This window comes from Carcharodon carcharias, chromosome 15, assembly GCF_017639515.1.
Source record: "Carcharodon carcharias isolate sCarCar2 chromosome 15, sCarCar2.pri, whole genome shotgun sequence".
Lineage (NCBI taxonomy): Eukaryota > Metazoa > Chordata > Chondrichthyes > Lamniformes > Lamnidae > Carcharodon > Carcharodon carcharias.
This window is the reverse complement of record NC_054481.1, coordinates 74,800,535-74,805,549: the sequence shown is the minus strand read 5'-3', so window position 1 is coordinate 74,805,549 and position 5,015 is coordinate 74,800,535. Positions and strand designations below refer to the sequence as shown.

Sequence of the window (5,015 nt, the reverse complement as noted above, 5' to 3'; positions counted from 1 at the left end):
GCCCCTCACTCACTTTGGGAAGCTTGCCAGCGTACTGACTGGTGAGGATGTGGACCGTGCCTGCAGTGACAGTGAGATCGGCGGCGAACACCCATGTGAGGATCCTGCACCACATCATCCCTCTCTCAACACAACTGAGAGTGCTCTCTCTCTCCTGCTTCTGACTCTGCTGCCATGCACTAATTATCGCTAACAAAAATAAAAATACCTGGAAAAACTCAGCAGGTCTGGCAGCATCTGTGGTGAGGAACACAGTTAACATTTCGAGTCCGTATGACTCTTCAACAGAACTCATTAAAAATAGAAACGAGGTGAAATATAAGCTGGTTTAAGGGCGGCAGTGGGACAGGTAGAGCTGGATAGAGGGCCAGTGATAGGTGGAGATAGCCAAAAGATGTCATAGACAAAAGGACAAAGAGGTGTTGAAGGTGGTGATATTATCTAAGGAATGTGCTATTTAAGGGTAGAAAGCAGGATAAGCAAGGTACAGATAGCCCTAGTGGGGGTGGGGTGGCGTGGAGGGAAGGGATCGAAATAGGCTAAAAGATAGAGATGAAACAATGGATGGAAATACATTTAAAAATAATGGAAATAGGTGGGAAGAGAAAAACCTATATAAGTTATTGGGAAGAAAAGGGGGATCAGAAACCCACCCCAACTGACCAACACCTTCAGCCAGCCAGTCCCTCAGCTCCATCCACATCCTCACCTCCAGCCAAGAGGACACCTCCTCCATTGAAGAGCTGGAAATAAGCAGCCCAGAAGACCCATCACAACGCTTACCCACACCCTCAACCAGCGCAGAGACACGCACCTTGGTGAGATCTAGATCTAGAGCAGGCGCAGGTTCACAATCTGGTGGTTACCGCACGGACACATGTCCACAGCAGGAGGCAGCTTTGTGTGAGCTCCCCAGCACTTGGAGGACTGCTGGGGAAGAGGCATCTGTGAATTCTGAGTCAGATGGCAAGCTTCTAGGTTTGGCCTTCCAACTCATCCTGGAACATCAGCAAAAGACTTGGGAACATCATGTAGAGTGGTTGGAAGCCTTCAGCAGAGTGCCACACGAATTGGCTAATAAAGGCAAGTATCCCATATGCCTTCTTAACCACTTTATCTACCTACTACCCTACTACCCTCAGGGATCTGTGGATATGCATACCAAGGTCCCTTCGATCTTCAATACTTTCCAGGGTCCCACCTTGCCTTGTTAGCCCTCCCCAAGTGCATTACCTCACAAGGTTCTGGGTTGAATTCCATTTGCCAGTGCTCTGTCCACCTGACCAGTCCATTGATATCCTCCTACAGTTTACAGGTTATCCTCATTATTTACCACCCTACCAATTTTCATGTCATCCACGAACCTCTTCACCATACCCCCTATAATTAAGTCCAAATCATTTATGAACACCACAAACAGCAAGGGCCCCAGCACTGAGCCCTGCGGGACCCCACTGGAAACAGACTTCCAGTCACAGAAACATCCCTCTGCCATCACCCTCTGCTTCTTGCCTCTCAGCCAATTTTGGATCCAGCGTGCCACTTTGCCTTGGATCCCATGTGCTCTTAATTTCTTGACCAGCTTTGCTAAAGTTCATGTAGACCACATCAAATGCATTATCCTCATCAACACGTCTGGTCATCTCCTCAAAAAATTCAATCAAATTTGTCAAACACGACCTTCCCTTAACAAATTCATGCTGACTATCCCTGATTAATCTGTCTCTTCAAGTACAGATATATTCTGTCCCTCAGAATTCTTTCTAGTAACTTCCCCACCACCAAAGTTGGACTGACTGGCCTGTAATTTCCTGGTCTATCCCTTCCTCCCTTTTTTAACAATGGGACAACGTTAGCAATCCTCCAGTCCTCTGGCACCACACCTGTGGCCAGAGAGGATTTCAAAATTACTGCCAGGGCCACTGATATCTCTTCCCTTGCCTCTCTCAATAGCCTGGGATACATCTCATTTGCAGGACTTCATTTCTCTTTCTTCCTATATCATTGGTCCCAACATGGACCACAACATCTGGCTGTTCACCCTCCCCGTTCAGAATGTCCTGCAGCCTTGACCCTGGCACCCGGGAAGCAACATACCATCCTAGAGTCATGTCTATGACCAAAGACTACTGCCTGACTACTCCCCTCACTAACAAATTCTCTACCACTATTACCATTTCACACTTCTTCCTCCCACCCTGAGCAGCTGGACAACCCACAGTGCCACGACCTTGGATCTAGTTGGCCTCCTCAGAGGAACCGTCACTCTCACCGTTTTCCAAGGCCGAAAAACAGTTTGCAAGTGAGATGTACTCGGAGGATTCCCTCACTACCTGCCTGGTCCCCTTCTTCTGTCTGGCAGTCACCCATTCCCACTCCGCTTGCACTTCCTTAAGCTGCGGGGTGACCACGTCCTGGAACGTGCTATCCACGGACCTCTCAGCCTCGTGAATGCACCGACTGCTCCCAGCTGCTGCTCAAACCCCAAAACCCAGAGTTCCAGTTGCTCCAGTTGGAGGCACCTCCTGCACATGTGGTCATCCAGACCGCCAGGAACGTCTAGGATTTCCCAAATAGCGCAGGATGTGCAAACCACGGGACTGAGCTCCCCAGACATATCCTAACTAAATAGAATATGGACCCTTGCTTTAATTTAACCCTTACTCCTACTTGAGTGTAGGCTAGATGCTAGATCCTTTATATAGACTAGATCCTCTAGATGCTGCTGACTGCTTGTCCCAGCGTCCTCCTCTCACACTCTCCTCTAGGTGCTGGTGACTGCCTGTCCCAGGGACCTCCTCTCACACTCTTCACTAGGTGCTACTGGCTGCTTGTCCCAGGGTCCTCCTCTCACACTCTCCTCTACTTGCTGCTGACTGCCTGTCCCAGGGTCCTCCTATCACACTCTCTTCTTGGTGCTGATGACTGCCTGTCCCAGGGTCCTCCTATCACACTCTCCTCTTGGTGCTGATGACTGACTATCCCAGGGTCCTCCTATCACACTCTCCTCTTGGTGCTGATGACTGCCTGTCCCAGGGTCCTCCTATCACACTCTCCTCTTGGTGCTGATGACTGCCTATCCCAGGGTCCTCCTATCACACTCTCCTCTTGGTGCTGATGTCTGCCTGTCCCAGGGTCCTCCTCTCACACTCTGGCAGTAAGTCCCGACTTCTGCTCGTCACAACTGTCAAGACATGTTCTGCATCGACGTGTTTTCCCACTAACGTGGGCAGACGATCCACTGTGGGGGGATGATTCTGGCGAGCTGGGATATAATGATATGCCGATGTATAACAATGAGGCTCCCGATGGCTGGAAACGCGGCCTGCCACTGACAGGCAGAGCGGACGATTGCAACCTGTTTTCACGATGTCATGAAACCAATTTTTGGCCTTCTCGCCATATTGCCCACTCGCTGCCAAACACGCCCAACGCCAACAGGCGTGGAAAATTCCTCCATCTGTCTCTTTCTGCTCAGGCAATCTCCTGACCTGGTCAATAATTTGTCTTCAATTCCATGAGCTTTAAGCTAACACTCTCTTTTGTGGGACTTAATCAAATATATCTCCAGATAAATAAAATCCATTGACATTCCCCTGTACACTACTCCAAATTACCAAAAACCTTAATCAGGATTGTCTGCTATGACTTTCCCTTTACAACCCCATGCTGGATCTCTCTCATTAGCTGACAATTTATAAGATGTTCAGTCACTCTATCCTTCATTATAGACTCTGCTAACTTCCCGACAATAGGTTGTAGACTAACTGATCTAAGTAACTGATCTATAATTCCCTGGTTTACCCCTGTTACTTTTCTTAAATAACTGAGGACATGCACAATTTTCCAGTTTAAAGGAATGGTGCCCAAACTGAGAGAACCTGGAAAAACCTCTTCACCTTTAACAATAGGCATTTAGTGTTCATTCCCAGCTTGCTGCATCCGGGATCCACTGTTCAGTCTGCATTCCCTTATCCTCTCTCTCCTTATGAAATCACCTAACCATATTCTTAGCCATTTCCTCAATCCTGCCATCTCACAAGGTCTCTCTACTCCCATTGTGTCAATCACAGATAAGGCCTTTTCTCATCATTTGCTTGTAAACCTCTCCACTCACAACCCCATTCTCCCTCATCCCTCACTTTCTTCTGTGTTCTTCCCTGGAAAAGTGACTCCCTAAGTTATTTACAACAGCACTTCAAATTGCCAAAGTCATTAGCAACTCTCCCAGCTCATCTTTCTTGTCTTGTCTACAACTTTGACAAAGCTGACCTCACCATCCTCCTGTAATTCATTCCCACCCCATTTCCGCAGCTACTGATCTACTCAATCACACTCTCATCTCAACCTCTCATGGCATTGAAGAACTCTGAAGAAGAGTCATATGGACTTGAAAAGTTAACTCTGTTTCTCTCTCTACAGATGCTGCCAGACCTGCTGAGTTTTTCCAGCATTTCTGTTTTCATTTTGATGTCCTTGTCCCCATTCAAACTATTCTCTCTCACCAGGACTTTCTCCATGGTATGGTGCCATATCATCTCCCTTAAGTCCAAGGAATGCCAACTATAATGTTTACAGTGGATTACTGGTTTATCCATTCATCACTGAGCTTGTTGTGCTCTCGTCTGCCAAAACTGTTCTCTATTCTCAGATCATCCTGCAATGCAAAAATAACCCCAGCTTAGACTTCTCACACCACTACAAACTATTTTCTTAAACCCCTGTCTTCTGTCCTTCCTGTTGTCATCTCCAACAACAAATGTGAAACCCATGGACTTCTCTGTCACTAAGATTGAATCCATGTGTTCAGCTGCCTCTACCACTCCCTCCCTTTCTCAATCCCATTGTTCTGTAAAGGGTTAAAAGAATGGATGGACTAATCTATGGGGCACATGCTGATGTGGCACTCACACAGACATGGGTGAAGAACTGTATTGAGCAGACGGACAACCCTGAGGGAAGAATTGTCTTCCCAATAACTCACTATGTACATAATGTAAATAGTGTAAATAAAC

At 47.3% G+C, this 5,015-nt stretch overlaps 1 protein-coding gene across 1 annotated transcript in view; it reads left to right on the top strand.

The window, feature by feature from the left end:
• The window catches only part of LOC121287789 (hemoglobin subunit beta-like), a 394,963-nt gene that overhangs the window by 209,454 nt on the left and 180,494 nt on the right, over positions 1-5,015 (top strand). The window lies entirely within an intron of this gene.